The sequence below is a fragment of the Bos taurus genome, chromosome 1 (genome assembly GCF_002263795.3).
Source record: "Bos taurus isolate L1 Dominette 01449 registration number 42190680 breed Hereford chromosome 1, ARS-UCD2.0, whole genome shotgun sequence".
Taxonomy (NCBI): Eukaryota; Metazoa; Chordata; class Mammalia; order Artiodactyla; family Bovidae; genus Bos; species Bos taurus.
The window spans coordinates 42,980,841-43,008,087 of record NC_037328.1 but is presented as its reverse complement, the minus strand read 5'-3'; the positions used below and the strand labels follow the sequence as shown (position 1 = coordinate 43,008,087).

At 40.5% G+C, this 27,247-nt stretch overlaps 1 protein-coding gene across 1 annotated transcript in view; it reads right to left on the bottom strand.

Annotated features, from left to right (window-relative positions):
* Positions 1 to 23,035, bottom strand: part of ST3GAL6 (ST3 beta-galactoside alpha-2,3-sialyltransferase 6) — a 126,556-nt gene extending 103,521 nt beyond the window's left edge. The window contains exon 1 of the mRNA XM_059889591.1: positions 22,856 to 23,035. The gene's annotated coding sequence lies outside the window, so the exon portion shown is untranslated. The remainder of the gene's footprint in view (positions 1 to 22,855) is intronic.
* Between the last annotated feature and the right edge of the window lie 4,212 nt (positions 23,036 to 27,247).

The window sequence follows — 27,247 nt, the reverse complement described above, 5'->3', positions numbered from 1 at the left end:
CCTTTTGGGACCATATATTCCTAAATACCAGAGAAGGCAATGGCACCCCACTCCAGTACTCTTGCCTGGAAAATCCCATGGACGGAGGGGCCTGGTGGGCTGCAGTCCATGGGGTCGATAAGAGTTGGGCATGACTGAGCGACTTCACTTTCACTTTTCACTTTCATGCATTGGAGAAGGAAATGGCAACCCACTCCAGTACTCTTGCCTGGAAAATCCCATGGACGGAGGGGCCTGGTGGGCTGCAGTCCATGGGGTCGCTAGGAGTCGGACACGACTGAGTGACTTCACTTTATGTTTTCACTTTCATGCATTGCAGAAAGAAATGGCAACCCACTCCAGTGTTCTTGCCTGGAGAATCCCAGGGACGGGGGAGCCTGGTGGGCCGCCGTCTATGGGGTTGCACAGAGTCGGACATGACTGAAGCAACTTAGCAGCAGCAGCAGCATTCCTAAATACCCTTGCTGCTGCTGCTAAGTTGCTTCAGTCGTGTCCGACTCTGTGCGACCCCATAGACGGCGGCCCACCAGGCTCCCCCGTCCCTGGGATTCTCCAGGCAAGAACACTGGAGTGGGTTGCCATTTCTTTCTGCAATGCATGAAAGTGAAAACATAAAGTGAAGTCACTCAGTCGTGTCCGACTCCTAGCGACCCCATGGACTGCAGCCCACCAGGCACCTCCGTCCATGGGATTTTCCAGGCAAGAGTACTGGAGTGGGGTGCCATACCCTTACAATCTCCTTAAGCTTCTCACTTCTCCATTTTCAGTTTTATCCCATCCATCTCATTCTCATTTTCAATTGGGATGAGTTGAAACAGTTTGCTGGCCCAGTTTTAGGTTCCAGAAAGGATCAGCTCACCAGTGATAACAGTGCATATTTTCTCTTCTCACATAGCTTTTCTTCAACTACTTTACAAGTCTTAAGTCTGCATTTACAGCTGAACAGAGTAGTTTCATTCTGAGCCACATCCTTGCCAAAGTTTACTAAGAATATCTGTCAAGTACAACACATTTACAAGAATCTTTTCTTTTAAAACTGGACAGAGCAAGAAAATTTGGTCTGTCAACCCCAAGTCTAAGGAAGAATGTCAAGTCAAATTTTAATTACAGAGTCTAAGACAATGGAAAAAGAAAAGGTGTTTCCACTTCTCTCAGCCACTCTTCCAGTTAGAAAGCAAAGATTTCCAGAAACCTGCACCTATGTTTCAGTCATCTTTTGGGAGTTTACAGCACTAAACAAAATAAACTATATTTTTCTTATATTTTCTGTCTTTTGATGCTCTTGCATTTGGGGCCTCACTGACTAGTGTGACATTGTGATTTATAATAAGAAATATATATTTGGTCTCAGTACCCATTTCTGGCACAAATTTCCTAAGTGATTAGAGTGACAAAGGCATCTTTTGTTGTTAAGGAGGTGAATTTTGTGCCTAACCTAAGGACAGGGGCTGGTTGCCAGGGGAACCAACTCTGTGATTCAGTTCAGTTCAGTCGCTCAGTCGTGTCCAACTCTGAGACACCCATGGACTGCAGCATGCCAGGCCTCCCTGTCCATCACCAACTACCAGAGTTTACCAAAACCCATGTCCATTGAGCCGATGATGCCATCCAACCATCGCACCCTCTGTCGTCCCCTTCTCCCACCTTCAATCTTTCCCAGCATCAGGGTCTTTTCCGATGAGTTAGTTCTTCACATCAGGTGGACAAAATACTGGAGTTTCAGCTTCAACATCAGTCCTTCCAATGAATATTCAGGACTTATTTCCTTTAGGAAGGACTGGTTGGATCTCCTTGCTGTTCAAGGGACTCTCAAGAGTCTTCTCCGACACCACAGTTCAAAAGCATCAATTCTTCGGTGCTCAGCTTTCATTACAATCCAACTCTCACATCCAAACATGACTATTGGAAAAACCATAGTGTTGACAACACAGACCTTTGTTGGCAAAGTAATGTCTCTGCTTTTTAATATGCTGTCTAGGTTGGTCATATGGAGAAGGAAACGGCAACCCACTCCAGTATTCTTGCCTGGAGAATTCTGTGGGCAGAGGAGCCTGGTGGGCTGCTATCCACAGGCTCGAAGAGTCGGACACGACTGCAGCGACTTAGCAGCAGCAGCAGCAGGTTGGTCATAACTTCCCTGCCAAGGAGCAAGCATCTTTTAATTTCATGGGTGCAATCACCATCTGCAATGATTTTCAGTTCAGTTCAGTTGCTCAGTCGTGTCCGACTCTTTGCGACCCCATGAATCGCAGCATGCCAGGCCTCCCTGTCCATCAGCAACGCCCGGAGTTCACCCAGACCCACGTCCATCGAGTCAGTGATGCCATCCAGCCATCTCATCCTCTGTCATCCCCTTCTCCTCCTGCCTCCAATCCCTCCCAGCATCAGAGTCTTTTCCAATGAGTCAACTCTTCGCAATGATTTTGGAGCCCCCCAAAATAAAGTCTGTCACTGTTTCCACTGTTTCCCCATCTATTTGCCATGAGTGATGGGATGAGATGCCATGATCTTAGTTTTCTGAATGTTGAGCTTTAAGCCAACTTTTTCACTCTCCTCTTTCACATTCATCAAGAGGCTCTTTAGTTCTTCAGTTCAGTTCAGTTCCTCAGTCTTGTCCAACTCTTTCTGACCCTGTGAATTGCAGCACGCCAGGCCTCCCTGTCCATCACCAACTCCCGGAGTTCACTCAAACTCACGTCCATCGAGTCGGTGATGCCATCCAGCCAGCTCATCCTCTGTCGTCCTCTTCTCCTCCTGCCCTCAATCCCTCCCAGCATCAGAGTCTTTTACGATGAGTCAACTCTTCACGTGAGGTGGCCAAAGTATTGAGTTTCAGCTTTAGCATCAGTTCTTCCAATGAACACCCAGGACTAATCTCCTTTAGAATGAACTGGTTGATCTCCTTGCAGTCCAAGGGACTCTCAAGAGTCTTCTCCAACACCACAGTTCAAAAGCATCAATTCTTTGGCACTCAGCTTTCTTCATAGTCCAACTCTCACATCCATACATAACCACTGGAAAAACCATAGCCTTGACTAGACGGACCTTTGTTGGCAAAGTAATGTTTCTGCTTTTTAATAGGCTATCTATGTTGGTCATAACTTTCCTTCCAAGGAGTAAGTGTCTTTTAATGTCATGGGTGCAATCAATATCTGCAGTGATTTTGGAGCCCCCCAAAATAAAGTCTGTCACTGTTTCACTGTTTCCCCATCTATTTGCCATGAAGTGATGGACCAGATGCCATGACCTTAGTTTTCTGAATGTTGAGGTTTAAACCAACTTTTTCACTCTCCACTTTCACTTTCATCAAGAGGCTTTTTAGTTCCTCTTCACTTTCTGCCATAAGGGTGGTGTCATCTGCATATCTGAGGTTATTGATATTTCTCCCGGCAATCTTGATTCCAGTTTGTGCTTCTTCCAGCCCAGCGTTTCTCATGATGTACTCTGCATATAAGTTAAATAAGCAGGGTGACAATATACAGCCTTGACGAACTCCTTTTCCTATTTGGAACCAGTCTGTTGTTCCATGTCTAGTTGTAACTGTTGCTTCCTGACCTGCATACAGATTTCTCAAGAGGCAGGTCAGGTGGTCTGGTGTTCCCATTTCCTTAAGAATTTTCTGCAGTTCATTGTGATCCACACAGTCAAAGGCTTTGGCATAGTCAATAAAGCAGAAATAGATTTTTTTTCTGGGACTCTCTTGCTTTTTCGATGATCTAGCAGATGTTGGCAGTTTCATCTCTGGTTCCTCTGCCTTTTCTAAACCCAGCTTGAACATCTGGAAGTTCACAATTCATGTACTGTTGAAGCCTGGCTTGGGAGAATTTTGAGCATTACTTTGCTAGCATGTGAGATGAGTGCAATTGTACGGTAGTTTGAGCATTCTTTGGCATTGTGTTTCTTAGGGATTGGAATGAAAACTGACCTTTTCCAGTCCTGTGGCCACTGCTGAGTTTTCCATATTTGCTGTCATACTGAGTGCAGCACTTTCACAGCATCATCTTTCAGGATTTGAAATAGCTCAACTGGAATTCCGTCACCTCCACTAGCTTTGTTTGTAATGATGCTTCCTAGGATCACAATAAACTGTGGAAAATTCTGAAAGAGATGGGAATACCAGAACACCTGATCTGCCTCTTGAGAAATTTGTATGCAGGTCAGGAAGCAACAGTTAGAACTGGACATGGAACAACAGACTGGTTCCAAATAGGAAAAGGAGTTCGTCAAGGCTGTATATTGTCACCCTGTTTATTTAACTTATATGCAGAGTACATCTTGAGAAATGTTGGACTGGAAGAAACACAAATTGGAATCAAGATTGCCAGAAGAAATATCAATAACCTCAGATATGCAGAGGACACCACCCTTATGGCAGAAAGTGAAGAGGAACTCAAAAGCCTCTTGATGAAAGTGAAAGTGGAGAGTGAAAAAGTTGGCTTAAACCTCAACATTCAGAAAATGAAAATCATGGCATCCGGTCCCACCACTTCATGGGAAATAGATGGGGAAACAGTGGAAACAGTGTCAGACTTTATTTTTCTGGGCTCCAAAATCACTGCAGATGGTGACTGCAGCCATGAAATTAAAAGACGCTTACTCCTTGGAAGGAAAGTTATGACCAACCTAGGTAGCATATTCAAAAGCAGAGACATTACTTTGCCAACAAAGGTTCATCTAGTCAAGGCTATGGTTTTTCCTGTGGTCATGTATGGATGTGAGAGTTGGACTGTGAAGAAGGCTGAGCACCGAAGAATTGATGCTTTTGAACTGTGGTGTTGGAGAAGACTCTTGAGAGTCCCTTGGACTGCAAGGAGATCCAACCAGTCCATACTGAAGGAGATCAGCCCTGGGATTTCTTTGGAAGGAATGATGCTAAAGCTGAAACTCCAGTACTTTGGCCACCTCATGCAAAGAGTTGATTCATTGGAAAAGACCCTGATGCTGGGAGGAATTGGGGGCAGGAGGAGAAGGGGACAACAGAGGATGAGATGGCTGGATGGCATCACTGACTCGATGGATGTGAGTTTGAGTGAACTCCGGGAGTTGGTGATGGACAGGGAGGCCTGGCGTGCTGCGATTCATGGGGTCACAAAGAGTCGGACACGACTGAGCAACTGATCTGATCTGAAGGCCCATTTGACTTCACATTCCAGGATGTCTGGCTCTAGGTGAGTGATCACACCATCATGATTATCTGGGTCATGAAGATCTTTTTCACACAGTTCTTCTGTGTATTCTTGCCACCTCTTAATATCTTCTGCTTCTGTTAAGTCCCTACCATTTCTGTCCATTATTGAGCTCATTTTTGCATGAAATGTTCCCTTGGTATCTCTAATTTTCTTGATGAGATCTCTAGTTTTTCCCATTCTATTGTTTTCCTCTATTTCTTTGCACTGATCACTGAAGAAGGCTTTCTTATCTCTCGTCGCTACTCTTTGGAACTCTGCATTCCACTGGGTATATCTTTCTTTTTCTCTTTTGCCTTTCACTTCTCATTTTTCCAACAGCTATTTTTAAGGCCTCCTCAGACAGCCATTTTGATTTTTTGCATTTCTTTTCTTGGGGATGGTCTTGATCCCTGTCTCCTGTACAACATCACAAACCTCTGTCCATAGTTCATCAGGCAGTCTGTCTATCAGATCTAGTCCCTTAAATCTATTTCTCACTTCCACTGTGTAATCATATGGGATTTGATTTAGGTCATACCTGAATGGTCCAGTGGTTTTCCCTACCTTTTTTAATTTAAATCTGAATTTGGCAATAAGGAGTTCATGACCTAAGCCACAGTCAGCTCCTAGTCTTGTTTTTGCTGACTGTATAGAGTTTCTCCATCTTTGGTTACAAAGAATATAATCAATCTGATTTCAGTGTTAACCATCTGGTGATGTCCATGTGTAGAGTTTTCTCTTGTGGTGTTGGAAGAGGGTGTTTGACTCTGTGGTTAGAGGGATGGAACTTTCAGATTCATTCCCAGACCTCCCCAAAGTGGGGAGAGACTGGAGGGTGAATTAAGTCACCATTGGCCAATCACTTAATCAATCGTGCCTACTGTAAAAGCCCAACAAGATAGGGTTCAGAGAGCTTCCTGGTTGGTGAACACATGAAGATTTGGGGAGAGCAGTGTGCTCTTCAACATGGGACCGGATAATAATATCTGTCCAATTTATTTTCAAAATGTTTTGGAAGACAAATATATTAAATATATACCAGTGCCAGGTTAAACCTTTAGAAACTCAAAGGCCCCACATGCTACAGAGCTCATTTTCAATAAATAATTCAATATAAAAATAATTCTAAGCCATAATATAAGTGGAAGAGACCAGCAAGAACCTTTTTTTTTTTTTTTTTTTTGGCACTTGACTTCTAAAGTTTAAAAATATAATTATATGCCAACCTCTATTAAAAAGAAAAATAGGGTACCTCTTCTCCTGGTGCCCTAAGAATGTACTTAATTTACCTTTGGATAATCTATCAAGAATTCTAACAACACTGACTATGCAAAGTCCTGTGCTCTGCTCTACATGAAAACTGAGTGATACAACAGTGAATTTGTGGTGGGCTTCTGACTTAAATTCTTAAGATTATTATAAAAGGTTTTCTGAAGGGAATTTTAAGTTGAAGCCCCAGTAATGAAGAGAACCCAGCTATGTAAAAATCAGCGGAGGGAGCAATTCAGGAAGAGGAAGCCAAAAAGAAACAGTATCCTGGACATGAAGTAGCTCCCAGCTCGTGAGGGAGACAGAAATAAAACCAGCTAATTTTAACACACACCGTGGTTCCTGCTGTACTGTCCATGAGAGCCATGTGCTCTAAGAAACCAGAGGGAGTGATTAATCAGAAGTGAGACATGTGATGGGGCTGTGCCAAGAAGGGTATATAAAAATGGAGAAGCTCACTGGGAAGATTTAAACCCTGCCTTCATCAGAGATGTCTGTTGAAAACAGATTACTGGGCTTCACTCCACGTTTACTCAGTTAGTTAGGATCTCTGAGCTGGCTGCCTGGAAATCTCTGCTCCAGACAAGCACTCTGCTGATAGGAAGATATTTTGAAACCCTTTGGTTCAGATAGCAGACGTTGGAGTTAGAAAAGCAACTTGGACACAAGGCTGAAGTCTTGCTTTCCTCTTCGATGAAATGAGGATAATAATACAGTCTTCCTCACTGGGGAACTCTGAGGATTAAACGAGGGAGTATTTGTAAAGTGTCATCTGTCATCGCCATTGTAAGAAAAGCATAGCTTTGCTCATAAGTGAGCGAAGAACTGATTGAGTTGTACCAGAGCTCATACATGTATCCCAGGATGTCACCTTGCAGTGGAAATGACAGTGGGGAAGTCAGAGCTATCGGACAGGTGAGGGAGGCTGGAGAAGCAGCAGGCAAGGCCAGGGCGGAAGCCAGTTTCCACTGGTTCCAAAAGACAGTGAACAGCTGCAAGTTATCAAGGTTCTGTAGGAAACAGCTGCCTTTGCCACAACATTGGTTTTTTGTTTCCTTTTTTTGTTTTCACTTCCTCATTTCAAATGCAAATTTTTTCCTCCCTAAGACCCCAGCCTAGTCCTAGGCTAAATCAAAACAAAGACATCTTGTTAAAGAAGGAAAAGCCCAAGGGAAATTAGAGTGTTAGCCAGAAAGAAGTTTGGCAGAGGGAGGTCAGATCTGGAAAATAATGGATTAACTCAAATTCCTTCTAGGGTTTCTACAGCCTGAAAATAGCTGTCTGAAACTGACAAGCTCATTTCTTCCAACTGGTCTGACGAGCCTGAGGAGGGGGTTTAACTCTAACCCTAACCCCTTAACTATAAAATTATTCATCCCTTCCTAAACCAACCACCCATAAACCAAACACAACCAAACAAAATCACTCACTTCCAGATAACCACCAAAGAATTATTTCTAGGAAATGGTTTACCAGGGTCGCTGTTATCTGCAGATGTACAAAAAACCACCTACCTTTCTAGATTCCAATTAGCTCCAAATATTCTTGAGATGGTGGAAATTTCTTTAGGGGGGATGATTTCTTTTAAGCCTTCCCTTTCTTCTGTAGGTCTAGTAGAGTGACAAATTGGGCTACCTATATTGCATGAGAAGGGGAATAGGTTATGGGTTTTGTACTTTGTGGTAGGAGGGATGGCAGCTGGACATGTTAGAAGGATCATTCACACACTGAATCCTGCAATGGTAAAACGATCGCGGGCTTTAGGCGCAAGCTTTGAGGGCTTTGGTCAGTCAGGCCTAGGTCCAAATTCCTGCTGGCCTCAGTACTAGCTGGGTCCTGGTGAAGATACCTTCAATCTTCTTTATCTGTTTCGTGACAAACACTCTTCTCTGATCTGGCAGCTGCAATAAATGATCATATTCTTGCCCTCAACATTTAATCAGTGATCTGTTATCAAGCCATCTAAACTACTGGAGGTCCAGATGGTTCCTTGCATTGTGAAAGCAAGTAAGGTTTCCTAACAACTGATGCTTTTAACTAAAGTATCTCAGTTCAAAGCAAAGAAACTTCTTCACTTTATATGACTGGGAGATATATATTAACACATAGAGTGCTACTATATATTTTTAATGATGAGAAAATTTAAGTTTCAGCATTTAGTGAGTTCTCAAGGGCTGGTTATAAAAAGAGAATATTTCCTATATTTTAAAGTGTGATTCTTTTATAAGTGTACAGAATATTTTAGTGTAAAATAGCAAACAGGTTCCCCTGGTGGCTCAGTCAGTAAAGAATCCGCCTACAATGCAGGAGACCCATGTTCTATCCCTGGGTTAAGAAGATCCCCTAGAGAAGGAAATGGCAACCCACTTCCGTATTCTGGCCTGGGAAATTTCATGGACAGAGGAGCCTGGCAGGCTACATGCATGGGGTTGCAAGGGTGGGGCATGACTTAGTGATTAAACCACCACAAGTAGCACACATGTCAGAACAAAAAATCTCCAGACAAAGAAAGAAAAATATAACCTCCATAGGTTATGACTATCACTGAAGTAAGGGCACAGGGATTACGGCAAGATCAAATAGTGGCATTGATTGATGAATGATCCCAGTGGGAAGTGAGGGTCAGGAAATTTTCTAAAGAACACATCATGCTGACCAGGTGAGAGTTGTCCTCTCCAGCTAGGTGTGTAACATGCACACACACAATCTTTTAGCAGGGGTGTGACCATGAGGGGCCACAAGAACAAAATCATTATAATAATAGTCACACTTCACTGAACTGTGTCACATTGTGTTACAATGTGTGTGACACTGTGTTACAATGGTAGGTACTTTATATATTTTCAATATACTACTTATTACTTTTCCAAAACTCTCACAGAACACAGATGCTGAAAGGTTAAATAATTTATGGCAGAAAGTGAAGAGGAACTAAAAAGCCTCTTGATAAAAGTGAAAGAGGAGAGTGAAAAAGTTGGCTTAAAGCTCAACATTCAGGAAACTAAGATCATGGCATCTGGTCCCATCACTTCATGGCAAATAGATGGGGAAACAGTGGAAACAGTGTCAGACTTTATTTTTTGGGCTCCAAAATCACTGCAGATGGTGACTGCAGCCATGAAATTAAAAGACGCTTACTCCTTGGAAGGAAAGTTATGACCAACCTAGATAGCCTATTAAAGAACAGAGACATTACTTTGCCAAAAAAGGTCCGTCTAGTCAAGGCTATGGTTTTTCCAGTGGTCATGTGTGGATGTGAGAGTTGGACTGTGAAGAAAGCTGAGCACCGAAGAATTGATGCTTTTGAACTGTGGTGTTGGAGAAGACTCTTGAGAGTCCCTTGGACTGCAAGGAGATCCAACCAGTCCATCCTAAAGAAGATCGGTCCTGGGTGTTCTTTGGAAGGACTGATGCTAAAGCTGAAACTCCAGTACTTTGGCCACCTCATGTGAAGAGTTGACTCATTGGAAAAGACTCTGATGCTAGGAAGGATTGGGGGCAGGAGGAGAAGGGGACAACAGAGGATGAGCTGGCTGGATGGCATCATCGACTTGATGGACCTGAGTTTGAGTGAACTCGGAGAGTTGATGATGGACAGGGAGGTCTGGTGTGCTGTGTTTCATGGGGTCTTGGAGAGTCGGACATGACTGAGCGACTGAACTAAACTGAACTGAACTGAAGGGCCTATATCTAGCACACCAGAGAACGGATCCCAGGTTTCCCTCTTTCTATTAGACTAAGAAGCTTTGGTTTGTTCGGAGACCAGCTCGACAAGCAGGGTTTCCGAAAGCGCGATACGATGAGAGAATGAGAAACGAGACGCAAGAATTCAGAGAAAAGCGAGGATCAGGGGACCGACACCGCTCCAAAGTGAAGGTGCCGAAACGGAATCCAAGCCGGCTTTATTTTCCTTTCAGTCATGAATCAAAGAATATGCGGAAATTAAACTAACTCATGTGGCCTTCGGGGCCGAAGAACAAAGTGATCATTAACCACTGAGTAATCATAAACTGTTTCATAGGAAACAGTAATCATAACAAATCAGTAACTAAGATTAATATACTGATCTATAGATTTTCCACCAGATATGTAAAACATGTGACTCTGAGACACCAGTCGAGAAACAGTCTGGGATCGGTTTTACGACCCCAGGATCATATCTTGTTTTCAAGATTATGAACTGTTCCCTCTGGACTTGTTCCAAGAGTCTCATTCACGCCTTATAGCATCCAGTTTATCAATAATTATAAATTTCTTTTGCGGCCCTTGCCGGGGCCTGCTTTTCTTTTATTCTTCCTGTCTCCTACAGGTTTGGAAGGAATGTAACATAGTGAAGTGGATTGGCCCAGCAAACAGTTTGCATCCAATAGTTCTACAGGCCCACCTGTGTCACATCGGACCCTGATCTTAGTGCAGGGGAAGCAAGGATGAAAACCAGATCTCTGCCGTTACGGAGTTCATGCTCCAGACACAAAAGCAAATTTAATAGAAATTCACGCTCCAGAAGAGGCACAGATAGCCTTCTCTACAAATACAAGAAGCAGAAGGGTGAATAACCATAACAGAAGGCAGGGAGGTGGTTGTGGGCAGGTTTCTGAGGTCATGGTACACTGAGGTGAGTATCATTCACTGGTAGACAACACTGGCTGGGAGTAGAGAGAAGACGACCTGAGTGTTGTGTGTCATTAGAAACAATGGTCAACCCCATGTGTGGCCCATGAGAGCAAGGGGAGAGTCCACAAAGGGAGAAGAAAACAGATGATCACTTTCTCGGAATAATGAGGACCCATGAATAATGAATAGAGAATTTGGAGATTCTTGCTAAAACGGTAGCTTTAAAAGGTGTAAGTAAAGGAAACAGCTCATTCTGATCTGTTTTCAGTAACTTTATAAATGGCCTTTAGCTCATCAGGGGAAGGTTATATATATTGAAGTCGTAAAATTGAATCAGGAAAGCCTCTAGCAACCCAATACAAGGTACTTCCCAGGAGGTTATATATTGAGAAGCTCAGGATAGAACCACACTTCATTTAGAGTCTGTGGCTGAAAGGCTGCCTTTACCAGTGAAAGAAAATTGTGAAGATCTGACCAGCACATAAATGAAACTCTTCTAGATTTTGTCTATTTTGACTCATTAACAAAGAAACCTTGAGTGAGGAAGGTTTTTCTCTTTTCTTCCTTTTTTTTTTTTTTGCTGTTATGAAATCCTTTATATAAAAATTTTTGAGGATTAAAATGCCAGTTTCTACATGCATGTTTAAGTGTGCAAGCATTTCCTTATTAAAATATGAACTTTTAGCTAATGACTTTGAACCAAAATGGAAAAAAAAAAAGTAAAATTTGTCTATATATTTTGTCTGGAGAAAATGAAAACCCTTCCCATTTATACTAGCCACTTTATCCCTAACTTGGATGAACAAAGAAATTGTATTATCCTTCTTATGTGACTACTATGTTTTGGATTTCTTGAATTATAGAAGACTGAAGTAAAATTTTCCCAGTTTGGGCCTCTAACAAACTCTGTGATCTTAGATAACTCATTTAGCTTGTCTAAAATCCCAGTTTTGGGAATTCCCTGGTGGCCCAGTAGTCAGTACAACAGTAGGAGCTTTCACTGCAGGTGGAGTTGGGGGAGGGGGGGTGGCTAGTCTCAATCCCTAGGGAGGGAACTAAGATCCTGCAAGCAGTGCAGAGCAGCTAAATTAAAAAAAAAAAATCCCAATTTCCTTAGGTACAAAATGGAGTTGATGACATGTGCTTGATATAACCACTCATTTTTTAATATTTACTCTGTCCATATTAAGGGAAATAGTATTAGTGGGGATTGACAGCATAATGAATTCATCTTCTGGGTCTAATAGCTACTTGTTATGTGACCTCTGTGAGTTCTGAGAGGGAATTTTACTTCTGTGAAGCTTAGTTTCTCCATTTACAAAATGGAGATATGAATGCCTACCTTTATAAGGCTGAGAATTAAATCTGGTAATATCTGCAAAGAGCTTAGGACAGTGCCCGCTGCATATATTTAATACATATGTGTGAATGTGTGTGCATTATACATCATGTTCTTGGATTGGAAGAATCAATCTTCTGAAAATGACACTACTACCCAAAGTGAAAGTGAAAGCCACTCAGTTGTGTCCGACTCTTTGCAACCCCATGGACTATACAGTTCTTGGAATTCTTCAGGCCAGAATATTGGAGTGGGTGGCCTTTCCCTTCTCCAGGGGATCTTCCCAACCCAGGGATCAAATCCAGGTCTTCCGCATTGCAGGTAGACTTTTTACCAGCTGAGCCACAAGGGAAACCCAAGAATACTGGAGTGGGTAGCCTATCCCTTCTCCAGCGGATCTTCCAGACCCAGGAATCTAACTGGGGTCTCCTGCCTTGCAGGTGGATTTTTTACTAGCTGAGCTACCAGAAAAGTCACCCAAAGCAATCTACAAATTCAATGTAATTCCTATCAAATTACCAATGGCATTTTTCACAGAACTAGAATGAAAAATTTCACAATTTGTATGGAAACACAAAAGATCCTGAATAGCCAAAGCAATCTTGAGAAAGAAAAATGGAGCTGGAGGAATCAACCTTCCTGACTTCAGACTATGCTACAAAGCTACAGTCATCAAGTATGGTACTGGCACAAAAATAGAAATATTGACCAATGGAACAAGATAGAAAGCCTAGAGATAAACCCAGGCACCTATAGTCACCTTATCTTTGACAAAGGAGTTAAGAATACACAATGGCAAAAAGCCTCTTCAGTAAGTGGTGCTGGGAAAAGGACAGCTATGTGTAAGAGAATGTAATTAGGACACTTCCTAACACCATACACAAAAATAAATTCAAAATGGATTAAAGACTCAAATGTAAGGCCAGAAACTATTAAACAGAGGAAAACATAAGTAGAATACTGTTTGGCTTAAATCATAGCAAGATCCTCTTTGACCCACCTCCTATTGTAATGGAAAAAAAAAGCAAAAATAAACAAATAGGACCTAATTAAATTTAAAAGCTTTTGCACAGCAAAGCAAACTACAAACAAGATGAAAAGACAGCTCTCAGAATGGGAGAAAATAATTGCAAACAAAGTAGCTGACAAAGGCTCAGTCTCCAAAATATACAAACAGCTTATGCAGAGCTACAGTCCATTGGGTTGCAAAGGGCTGGACACGACTGAGCGACTGAGCACACACACATACCAGTCTATGTATAGTCTTATTCGTAAAAGTACAGATCAAATATTCATTAGGTGTAAAAATGGAGTTGGGTTTTAATTTTCATGCGTTTAGAAATGCATTAAGGTTGATTTTTTTAACCCTCCCCAGTAATAACTCTCTTACCTTTTTCCCACTTATCTGGTACCTGCACCATTCTAGCACTTTCCATTTACTCTAAATTTCCAAAATTGTTTTCTGTCTTTATTTTGAAGATAATATCTTTTCTTTCTCCTCCCATAGTTCAGGTTCTACCTTTATTGCCACTTTTCAACGTCAATTCCATAAACTGATTTGACAAGGACAGAAAAGATACTCCCTGGGTGGATGGATTCCTGGAGGAGATAAACTGAGTAGTCCGAGGCATCACCCACTTCTGTGTGGGAAGGAAAATACCAGAATCTTGTATGTGCACTATTGCACACATGTTAGTTTGTGAGCTCCTTCCTGGTAAGAGCTAGCATGGAAGCAGGAGAATGAAAAAATCATAACAGTTGAGTCTTGATGAGATGTGAGGATGTTAAAAAGAAACTACACTCCGATAGGGTTCTGCAGATTAGCTGTGCAGGATATAAGGCTGCCAGGGCTCAGTATTAGTTCCTGAGTACTTAGCAACGGATAGAAGTGAAGGGTAAGGGCATTAAGGAGGAATACAATTTGCTGTTTCTTAGCTTTGGATAAAGCCAATATTATGTTCTCTTGGTTGCATCCTATCTTTAGCTCCTTTCTCCCCAACACTGAATCCCTTTCAACCCAGTCAGTTAATTTATCTTTGCTTCAAATGTTTTTGAAGTAACTACACACACCCACCATAAAAGCTTTTCTTTAGCAAAAGTGTTCTAAAACACAGGACAGAACTCTGAAAGGAAAATATTAAACTCTGAGGTTACTGCTGTAGTAGCAAATCCCTGTGGAGTTTAAAGGAGATGAAAAGATTTCTCACCTGGAAGCAGTAGCCCTTAAGAAAAAGAGACAGAAGCAGTACTGGGCTCTCACTCTGGCAGCTTTTGGGTCTGTTGCATTTCCTATATGTACAGTGTGCCCCAAAATAACCCTCATGATTCATATTTTGAATGCCATGAAATTAGAATCATTGTTAGTGGGTCCTCTGCACCTGCCTATACAGAGGGCTATCATAGACTGTCTTATATAAAGGACTTGAACATCTGCAGATCCGGTATCTTCTGGGCTCTTAGAGCCAATCCCCCTCAGACAGCAAGGTACCACTGTACTTCACTTATAAAACCCACTTCTTCCGCTTAGGGCAGATGAAAGACTAGGAAGGAAACGACTTCAGACAAGGGCATCTATTTCTACTTATGGCTTTGAAATCAGCAGAAGGACTGAAGTCATTTTCATGTTTCAGGCTTATGGTGATGCAGCTCTTTCTTTTTCAATAAATATAATTTTTGAAGAAACTTGCTTTGATTTTCCCAGAGGCAAATAACACCTTTCATTTGATTAAATCCAATTCAATAAGTTAAGAGTCTGTTTGTTAAATTCCTGAGTGGGTTGAATATGTTGGTGTTTCATTTTTAACATTTATTATAGAAATTATTCAGTCATCTCCATAGGCATAATTTCCCCACAGCAATCCTATTTTGAAAATGTTTAATCTTGTTTGAAAATGTTCTGGAAATATATTATCCCTTTAGGGTTTGTATTACTTTTCTGTTGCTGTTGTAACAAATAATTACCAACTTCATGGTTTAAAAAATCACAGTTCTGGAGGTCAGAAATCTGGAGTTTCATCAAGGTAAACTCAAGATATCAGCAGGGCTACACTGCTTCTGTCTGTGAGAGAGAATCTGTTTTCTTGCCTCTTCCAGCTTTTAGAGGCCATAGACATTCCTTGAGTCATAGCCCTTTCCTCTGTCTTTGAAGTCAGCAGCATAGCATCTTCAAACCTCTTTCTGACTCCAACTTCTGTCTCCCTCTTCCACATTTAAAAGGCTCTGTGATTACACTGGATCCACTGGATAAGCTGGGATAATCTACCTTCAAGTAGGCTGATTAGCAATTTTAATTCCTGCTGCATCCTTCGTTCCCGTTTGCCATGTAACAATTTACTCACAGGTTTAGGAGATAGTGGCATGGACATCTTTGGAGGGCCATTATTTGTCCACAGGGCCTAGGCAATGCAGGGTGTGATCCAACTAAACTCTCAGTCTCAGAGGTCCCTGAGCATTGTTATCTGTCACCAGAATTAACCAGACATGAAAACTGAAACTCAAAGCCACCAGGGTTTCTGGAGATGGCCTCAGAACAATGCTAGGTTTTGTTCTTGATTACCACTTAGGTTTTCCACTTTTACTTTCTGAAAGTCACTCAGGTGTGTCTGACTCTTTGTGACCCCATAGACTATACAGTCCATGAAATTTGCTAGGCCAGAATACTGGAGTGGGTAGCTTTTCCCTCCTACAGGGGATCCTCCCAACCCAGGAACAGAACCCAGGTCTCCTGCATTGCAGGCGGATTCTTTACCAACTGAGCCACAAGGGAAGCCCAAGAATACTGGGGTGGGTAGCCTATCCCTTCTCTAGCGGATCTTCCCAACCCAGGAATCGAACCAGGGTATCCTGCATTGTAAGTGGATTCTTTACCAACTGAGCTATCAGGGAAGCCCATTTTTACTTTTACTCTGATATTGGTTCTTATGGATACCTTAGTTTCCTTGACATCTCAGAGAAACATGAAATATATCTTATGCTTTATTTCATAAAGTTTAAATTGTTTTTCAAATATCATATATCAATTCATATATATGGAATCTAGAAAAATGGTACTGAGGAACCTATCTGCAAGGCAGGAATAGAGATGCAGACATAGAGAACACACTTACGGACACAGTAGGGGCAGGAGAGGGTGGGATGAATTGAGAGAGTAGCATTGAAATATAGCCTTTACCATATGTAAAACAGATAGCTAATGGGAAGTTTCTGTATAAAACAAGGAGCTCATCGTGTTGCACTGTGACAATCTAGAGGGGTGGGATGGGGTGGAAGGTGGGAGGGAAGTTCAAGGAGGGGACATATGTATGGCTGATTCATGCTGATGTATGGCAGAAAGCAACATGACATTATAAAGCAATTTCCTCCAATTAAAATACATAAAATTTTTTTAAAAGCTTACATTGTTTTTGTTTTAATCGAAGTATAGTTGATTTACAATATTGTATTAATTTGGAGTGTACAAAAAAGTGACTCAATTATATATACATATAGATTTTTCAGATTACTTTCCATTATAGATTGTTATAAGATATTGAATATAGTTCCTTGGGCTGTACAGTAAATCGTTGTTGTTTACCTAAATGATATATCATAGTTTGTATCTATTAATCACACATTCCTAATTTTCCCCTTCCTTCTCCCTTTCTCCTTTGGTAACCATAAGTTTGTTTTCTATGCCTGTGAGTTTGTTTCTGTTTATATACAGATTCATTTGTATTATCTTTTAGATTACATGTAAGTAATATCATATATCTTTGTCTGACTTACTTCACTTCACTTCAGTCGCTCAGTCATGTCCGACTCTTTGCGACCCCATGAATCGCAGCACGCCAGGCCTCCCTGTTCATCACCATCTTCTGGAGTTCACCCAGACACGTCCATCGAGTCGGTGATGCCATCCAGCCATCTCATCCTCTGTCGTCCCCTTCTCCTCCTGCCCCCAATCCCTCCCAGCATCAGAGTCTTTTCCAATGAGTCAACTCTTCACATGAGGTGACCAAAGTACTGGAGTTTCAGCTTCAGCATCATTCTTTCCAAAGAAATCCCATAATAATCTCTAGGTCCATTCATGTTGTAACAAATGGCAATATTTCATTTCTTTTTATGGCTGAGTAATAGTCCATTGTGTGTGTGTGTGTATGTACCACATCTTCTTAAACTGGTTGTTTATTGATGGGCATTTGGGTTGTCTCCATGTCTCAGCTATTGTAAATAGTGCTGCTGTGAACATCAGGGTGCATGTATCTTTCGAAATTAGTTTTCATCTTTTCCAGATACATGCCCAGAGTGTATGTCTTCTTTGGAGAAATGTCTATTTTGGCCATCTGCCCAATTTTTAACTTTGTTTTAAATTTCTTTGTTGTTGAGTTTTATGAGTTGTCTGTTTTAGATGTTAAGCCCTTGTTGGTCACATCATTTGCAAATATTTTCTCCTCTTCTGTAGGTTGTCTTTTCATTTTGTTTATGAAATGAAAGGTGCCTTATATTGGTGTGGTATCAATTTTGTTGTACATGAATGGTGAAATGAGTCATAATATCTGTCTAGATTCAAAGGGTGGAAAAATAGACATCTCCTGGTGGAAGAAGCTACGATGTATTATAGCCACTTTTACAATCTAGCAGTCTATCCTTCAGAAAAAATTACCATTTCATCCACGTGTAAGATCCCCCAAATCTCGTCTCACTATGGCATCAGGCTAGTGTGGAATCTTGTGATCTAAATCAGATCAGATGAGGCTCCTCAGAGCTTGTGGCTTTCTAGATCATACATTGCTTGTCAGTACACCCAGTAATATACATGATTGGGCAGACAGAATCGGACAGGAAACACTGCCATCACGAAGGGGAGGTATCTGAAACACATAGCAGCCGTTGGTTTACAGCAATTCTGAGATCCAATAGGACATTTGTTACTAGGTCTGCCCATTCTGGGGGTGGGAAATATTTCTGGATTAAGTCTAGTTTCATCTCCCTGTGTCATTGTCCTCCAAGTCTCTTAGCTCTATCTTCTAAGCTCTTGGCTGTCTTCTGAGACTTTGTTCCTTTACCATAAGACTCATATTTTGTAATTTGAGCAATCTAATTTCTTTGACCCAAGTACATGGTTCATTAGTACAACTCTTAAAACTTTGTGGTTTGTCTCTGAATCTGACTGGAGTCTATTCAGTGTAAGGAAAGCCACATCCACAATTCTTTAGAAGTCGAATTATGTGGGTGTGTCAGTGTGTTGTGGGATAGCAGCCTTAAAATTCTTAGATGCTCCACCTCTCAACTTTTCACAGTTAAGTTAGCTGGCTCTCCTATGGGGACTGGGCCACACCTCATCATCCACCAGGCTAACTTAGACTTATTTACATGCAGGGGCCTCATGGTTCCAAAGAGCAGCAAGGGAACAATCCCCAGTGGACAACCACTTTTTAAGTCTCTCCTTGTGTAATTATTTCTGCAGTGTAGATTCAATGGATAGAAGAATAGACTTTCCTTCTTCATGGGAGTAACTGTAGTCATATTGCAGAGGAACATGCATACAGAATGGATACAATTTGTGGCCACTTTTGCAATAAATTGATACAATGAAATAAAAATGAAATAGTTTAAAAATAGTAGTCCTTATATTAACCATACAACATAATGCTAATCATACAACGTAATGCTGAACTGATATTTCAATATATTTTGATAATGTGCCCGACAAGTTTGTTTTGCAAATGAGTGTCATCTCTACAGTTTTCTCATTGTTCATTTGTGCATGCATTATTCACCCTTTCACCTAGTTGCCAGGATATGTTTTTTTCAGTCATCTGTTCATTTTGTGAGTGTTAGTTTGAAATTAGAACCAGGATATATAAATCCACTGAACCAGGTACATGTGGTCTACCATACACAGGAAACCAACAAAGAAGAGTGCCATTGTCAACCCCTTGGCCTTCTACACCTTTCACTCCTTCCTTGCTGCTGCTGAGTCACTTCAGTCGTGTCTGACTCTGTGTGACCCCATAGACGGCAGCCCATGGGATTCTCCAGGCAAGAACACGAGTGGGTTGCCATTTCCTTCTCCAATGCATGAAAGTGAAGAGTGAAAGTGAAGTCGCTCAGTTGTGTCCGACCCTCAGCGACCCCATGGACTGCAGCCTTCCAGGCTCCTCCATCCATGGGATTTTCCAGGCAAGAGTACTGGAGTGGGGTGCCATTGCCTTCTCCTCACTCCTTCCTTAGGTCCCCTTTAATACTGTATGTGACAAACGATTGGTAGATTATCCCAAGGACAAATGTAGATATGACTATTGTTTAGATATTTATTTTAAACTAAAAACTATATACTCATTCTCATTAGAGATTTAATAGGTTCTGATATTTGCTACCTGCATCCCAGTGGGCTGTCTGATATATCCCCTGCTTTAGATAATTTATCACCAGGGCTACCTATAACATTCTGGAAGAAATCACACCACTTTAATTTTAACTTGTTTAAATTTAATTTTAAATCACTGTGCATAACTTGTGTGTGTGTGTGTTTCAGGCAGGAGGTGGGGAGAGATGGTTCTAGTCATTGTCCTTTTGGAAAACAAAGAAGTCTGAATGCTTTGTCCAAGTTTGCCCTATTTCCAGCTCAGACTTGGGTAGACTGTAGAGCCATTTCTAATTCTCTCAGATAGATGGAATACTTATATGCAGAAACACGTCATTTTATTTGAAAATCTTGATGAATCTCTTTTTTTTGTTGGGTTTACCCTCAGGTTTTAGGAGGAAGAGGCTAATTGCAAGCGAAGCTATTAATAATAGTCAAGATTTATTTATGATACCAAATTTTCAGTTATGTTCAGTGGTCAGTACAGAATTTGGCCCAATGTCTTGTATATATTTAGCCCTTAAGCAGGAACTTCAAATATTCCAACTCATGATCCCCAAGGTACCATCAAAATATCTTCTTTCATGAAGAAGTATATATGTAACGATGGCCAACTTCATGTCAACTTGTGTAGGCCATGGTGCCCAGATATGTAGATGTAGGCAGACATTATTCTGGATGTTTTTGTGAGGGTGTCTTTCAATCAGATTAACATTTAAAGTGGCTGACTTTGAGTAAGGCAGATTGCCGTCTGTAGTGTGAGTGGGCCTCATGCAATCAGCTAAAGGCCTGAAAAGAAAAGACTGAACTCCTCAGATCTAGACGGGGTTCTACCAGCCTTAGAAGGCCTTTGTTCTTGAACTGGTACATGGGTTCTTTTTTGGGTCTTCAGCCTGCCAGTTTCAACCTGTAGGTTTTGGATTTACCAGCCTGAGTAATTGTGTGAGCCAATTCTTTAAATAAAGGAATTTTATTTTACATTTTTTTTTTCACCAGCTCTTTGACATTGGGTAAGTGAATTCATCTCTCTCACTTCATTTTTTTCATCTTCAAAGTGAAGACACTTATATCTACCCCATAGGTCTGTTGTAAGGATTAAATGAGTTAATTAGAAAATGTTTTGAACAGTGTCTGGCACATAGTAGAGGAAGGATATGTAAATTCTTTTATTCTTCTCTTTAATTTTGACTGAGCTTATTTGTTTTTTATCCAGATATTTTCAGTTCTTTCTGTATACTTATTACTTTGTCTGATTCTTGAGAGGAAAAGCATCATAAAATCCCTTAGTACGTGGCAAAAGAATCGGCCAGAGAGAGACAGAAGAATAGTTTCCACAGAGATGGTAATTAACACCCTGGATTTGTATTAGATAGCCAAGAAGGAACATGATTCATGAGTCATTTGAAAATACTTTAAAAATTGCAAATGTGTTTCATCAACTGCTTCTAAAGGTAAGACACAAGATGAAAAGTCTAGGTTTGAAGTTTTTCCTATGGAGTTTTGATTCCATGTGGAATTTCAAATGGGGAATTTGTATTTTCAAGTCATTCTTGGTATTTGATACAGTATCTACCTCTTTGATAAGCAGGAGCAGGAAGGAGGGTGGGAATTCTTACTTATGTCACACATTTTTGATGGTTCTTTTATTGAATGTGAATAAGCCTGGGGAAATTTGGCCATGTGAAATACTTTTGTAATCACCATGATAGGTATAAAGTGGCAACAAAGTGTTAGGGATTTATAAGAGAGTTTTATGGAAAGGTTAATTCTAATATGAGCTCTTAAAAGAATTTTTGTTTTTGAAAGAGACTTTGGACTAGTTCTCAGAGGATTAGTAGGACCTTGTCTGGAACACCCCTAAAAGTGTCATCAGGTATATGTTAGTCATTTTTTAAATAGAAAAATATAATTACTATTTTTACATAATTAACCTCACGCCAGATCTATTTCTTACTCCCCAGAATACCTAGAAAATTCTAGGAGAAGGCCTGCCTAACAGAAAACTCTAGTCCATTTTTACTTCATTTTTTTCTTAACAATCATATTTTTATAACCAGAAATACACAATCATGTAATCAAATTATGAGCCTGTAACATTCTTTTATTGTTCTAGGTGAACTAGCATTAAAGTCCCCAACTAGTTTATAAACTTTTTGAGGGTTTTATGCTCAAAATGCATTTGTTTTAATGCTGCAATGCATTTGTTTATTATTTCAAAAACTTAAAAAAAATCTATATTCTCTTGGGGATGATTGGTTAAAGAGAGAGGAAAGTGAACTAGTATTTCTGCTTGATCACTCTATGTCTTACACTTCATAGACATCCTTTCTTATCAAACATAACATCCCTCTGAGGTAGGAACCATAACCTTCATTTCAATGATGAAGAAATTGAATGATGCTTGAAGGAGTTAGCCAACTAGTCCTAAGCCACTCTGCTAGGACATATAGAAGGTGGAATGAAAACCAGATCTATATTTATCAAAAGTCTATCTTTTAATAAATTTATAAAATTTACTTATTAATCAATATGCATATCAATAAGATATATTTTTCATGTCTTCATTCAGTCATCATTTTTTCCTCTCAAGTAATGCTAAATCTGTAGCACTGGATTATTAACAAGATACTAAGTAACCACACTGGTAATCTAGAATGAAGAAAAGATAAAACCAAAACTTTTCTTGGTTAGTTACATAGATCAAACCACAGCAAATTCTTGAATTTCTTTCTCCCTCCCAGAGGCTTACACTCAGTTCAGTTCAGTTCAGTCACTCAGTCTTGTCCGACTCTTTGCGACCCCATGAATCGCAGCACGCCAGGCCTCCCTGTCCATCATCAACTCCCGGAGTCCACTGAGACTCACGTCCATCCAGTCAGTGATGCCATCCAGCCATCTCATCCTCTGTCGTCCCCTTCTCCTCCTGCCCCCAATCCCTCCCAGCATCAGAGTCTTTTCCAATGAGTCAATTCTTCGCATGAGGTGGCCAAAGTACTGGAGTTTCAGCTTTAGCATCATTCCTTCCAAAGAAATCCCACTAGGATAGAGCAAAAAAACCACCAGGAAGCCTAATTCAATATGTTATCAGACAAACTGAGAAGAACTTTTTGATTCACTCACCCTGAAGCAGCCTGGGGAACTAGGCCAGAGGGCAAAGCAGGGTGGCTGGGTGTGCCAGTGCTAGCCGGCAAAGTCGATCAGGTCCTGAGAACGTGCACGGCGGGGCTAAGAAAGAAACTAAAGCAAGAGACTACAATAAAGATGGGGTCGAGAGGTTCAGACACGTCTCCACGAAGGGACGCAGTCTGACACCAACTTTATTCAGCATCTTATATTTATACAGAAGAGCGTGAGAAAGACAAGACAGTTGACATTTTTTCTTGGTTAACCTATACATCTTACAAAAAGTCACAAGAAATCTTGAGAACATGGGAATGGCTCCCTGTTATTATTTCTTACACCAGATAACATTTCCCTGTGCGTGAGAAGTTTGCACAGAACTCCAGGTGCCTGCAGTAAATAAGCGCCTAATCTCTGGGGTGGCGGGACAGAGAGCTATGTTTGCAAGCAAACCCTCAAGGACTGAGGCAGCTCCCAGAGCTGTGTCCTTCGGACAAAGGACCCCGTTCTCACAGGCAGCTCCTCGCATGGGTGGATCTGTGAGTTCCTCTAAGGGACTGCGTTCCCGTCTGCTTTTCAGTGTCTGGCCTCACAGGTGAAGCTGCCAGTATCATTTCCTATTTGGCTCTGCTGTGTGGAGTCCAGAAGAAACTTGTTTCTGTCAACTTTGTCCTGGAACCACCCTCACCAAAAGCCAAAATGGCAAGTGGGGAGGGGAAGCACATGGAGGCAGGGCCTGAACATTGAAAGGCGGTGGTATATGGGAAAGCCCCTGGTGTATGTCCTAGGGAAATAAGTCAAATCATGCAAAGTGCCCGAAACTGCACAGGGAGTATGTTGTGATGCAGAGTTCAAGTGCCTGGATGGGAGGGGAGGAGGGTGTATACTCAGAGAAGGTAAACTGCAGTGATGCAACCAGTGACAAAGTTGAATTTGGGTTAATCTCTGCTAGTCCTATTGGTTGGCCAGAAACATTTGCCCTGTGCTGTTTTCCAGTCTGCTCTAGAATTCATTGTCACAGCAAAATTGACAATAATTATGGCAATGTTGGTTTTTCCCTTCTGTTGAATCCCAGGGACGGCAGGGCCTGGTGGGCTGCCGTCTATGGGGTCGCACGGAGTTGGACACGACCAAAGTGACTTAGCAGCAGCAGCCCTATATATACATTTCTTCCTTCTTTCTTTCCCTGCTTTCCCCACTCCTTATTTTTCCTTTTTTATTTAGGTATTCCCTTTAAATGACTGATACCTCCAGATGCTGTTTATAGTGTTTTCAGAAGAAAAACACTGTCACCTGTTTGAGGATATGGACCAAGCCTTTTATAGGAAGTACCCACATATATAGATGTATTAATATAAACTTTACTTGTTAATCTTACTTTACATACTTTTGTCTATATTGCTCTACAAGCATCTGCATATCTTGTTCACAGAATTGTATATTGGATAAGGAAATTTACTTTGCTACACAGAATCAAACCAGGAATTTTTATTATTGGTACTATAAGAGACTGAACTTAACTTTAAGAATGTTGAAGAATATAACTAATTGTATGTGCTAGATGAACTGTCAGGGCAACTGTAGGAAGTACTGTTAAAGAATTATGAAGGATGAAGCATCAGAGTAAGCCTTACCAAGAATTGTGAAACACAGGATGTCAGAGTAAGTTCAGTGTAACTACTGACAGGAATTGAATACCTGCTGATGGTTTACTAAAAGCAAGATGATACATTGTGGCTTTAATTCTATTTAAATAGAGCTGAATCGCCTTTGGCCAGTAAGTTTTAAACTCTGGGTTGGTTTCCTATTTTGGAATGATGATAGCTTCCTTGCAGGATTGTTCTAAGGATTAGAGGTACTTGTGTAAATCTTCTGGTATATAGTGCTTTTTACCCAGTATGATTTCCAAAAATAAAAAGAATGCTGCTTATTATACGTTAGTTAGGATGTACTCTTTTTGCATGGAATATCATGTCATCATTTAAAATAAATCTCCAAAGACTATTACTGTGGAACAAATGCTTACGGTAAAATATAAAGACAGGTTGCAAAACCTGATATTCAATATGATTTAAACAAAGTAGATTAAAACTCCACAAGAAAGACATGCTTGGGAGGACACATACCAACACGGAAGAGTGAGCGTGTATTGCCTTTTGCCCTGGAAAAGGCAGGTGCTGCTTTGCAAGGAAAACCCCTTGCAGCTGGGGAACTAGTAGGAGATTCGTTTCTGGCCAGTGGAAAATAAGGAGTCTAGGGAAGAATTTCCTCTGTAAAAAAAAATAAAATAAAAAAGACATATGGGAGAAATAATCGTTTTGCGGTCCAAATATTGTCATATGGACCTGTGATGCCTGGAACACGGGAGGCCATTATATAAGCATGAAGGCATTGAGCCAATGACCAGGGCTGGTGGTTGTAGAGTTTGCCACTTAATGCAATTGTTGAGCTGCTTTAAGAAATCTGGGAACATTTCCCTTCAGACTTCTTGAATGTAAAGCAACATATTTTTATTTTTAAGCCACTTTAAGTAGTGTATGTATTGCTTGAAGCCAAATACACACTAAGTGATTTGAAAAATATAGCTACTTACAATTGTAATTGTAGCTACTTACAATTGTAATTCTCAAGGCTTCCACTTTTGAAGATTTTGAAATCTTTCAACTGAGAAAAAGTATCATAAATAGTAAGCTATACAATCTTAATGTTGTGATTTATTAGTGCGATTTGACCTTAATTGAGGATGGCTTCCAAGGGCTATTGAGTAATTATTTCCCCTCTTCCTCCATGCCCCTGTGACACTCTTTAACTGGGTGTCAACACTCTGATCGCTACCTACTATGTGTATCAGTAAAATGCATGCAATTATCTCAGCTTTGACCAAACCATTGGCTGTGGCATATCTTAACCAAATTATTACAAAATGATAAAGGTGAATGGCATTCACCAAATTGGTATTAGCATTCACTAAATTGGTGGCTTATTATTTTTTTTAGGTTTAGCGTTATCACCTACCAGTAATATGTCTTATTTTTTTCTTCCAGTTTTATTGAACTATAATTAACACAGTGCTCTGTGAGTTTAAGGTGTACAGCATGATGATCTGATTTACATACATTGTGAAATTACTATCATTAGTTTAGTGAGCATCTATTATATCACATATGAAATGTGGTGGCTGGATGGCATCACTGATGCAATAGACATAAACTTGGGCAAATTTCAGGAGATGGTGAGGGACAGGGAGGCCTGGTATGCTGCAATCCATGGGGTTGCAAAGAGTCAGAACATGACTGAACAACTGAAAAACAACATTATATCACATAGATACAAAATTAAAGAAATAGAAAAAATTTTTCTTTGTGATAAGAACTTTTAGGATTTACTCTCAGCTTGCATACTTAACAGCAGTGTTACTTATATTGATTATGCTGTATGTTACATCCTTAGCACTTATTTAAAACCAGAAATTCTGACTGCCTTTATCCAACCTCCCCCATCCCCTGTAACCAAAACTATGATCTTTTTTCTGTTTGTCTATTTTTGAAGTATAATTGACCTACAATATGATGCTAGTTCCTGATGTATAATCAGTTCCTAATTCAATAATTCTGCACATTTTAAAATGATCACCTTGATGAGACTAGTTCTCATTTGTCACCATACAAAGTTATTACATAATTATTGACTGTATTTCCCACATTGCACAATTCATACCTGTGACTCATTTATTTTGCAACTGGAAGTTTGTACATGTTAATCTCCCTCATCTATTTCTTAACTTCGCACTTCTCCACTACCCTCTGGCAATCACCTCTTACTCCTCTAATCTATTACTCTGTTTCTATTTTGTTATGTTTGTTCATTTGCTTTGTTTTTAGGTTCAACATGTAAGTGAAATCATGAGGATTCTGTCTGGCTTATTTCACTTAGCATATTTCCCTCTAGGTCCAACCATGTTTCTGCAAACAGCAAGGTTTCATTCTTCTTACGGTTTAATACTATTATTTTTGTGTGTGTGTATATATATATATACCACAACTTCTTGATTCATTTATCTATTTGGTTGCATATCTTGGCTATTGTAAATAATGCTGCAATGAGCACAGGGATACATATATCTTCTTGAGTTACTGTTTTTGTTTTCTTTGGATAAATACTGAGGAGTGGAATTGCTTGCTCACATGGTACTTCTCTTTTTAATTTTTTGAGGAATCCCCCCATATTGTTTTACATAGTAGCTGCACCAATTTATATTCTCAGCAACAGTGTATGGGGATTCTCTTTTCTCCATCTCCTTGCCAACACTTGTTATTTGGTGTCTCTTTGATAATAGCCATTCTAACAGGTCTGAGGTGATATCTCACAGTGCTTTTGATTTACATTTCCCTA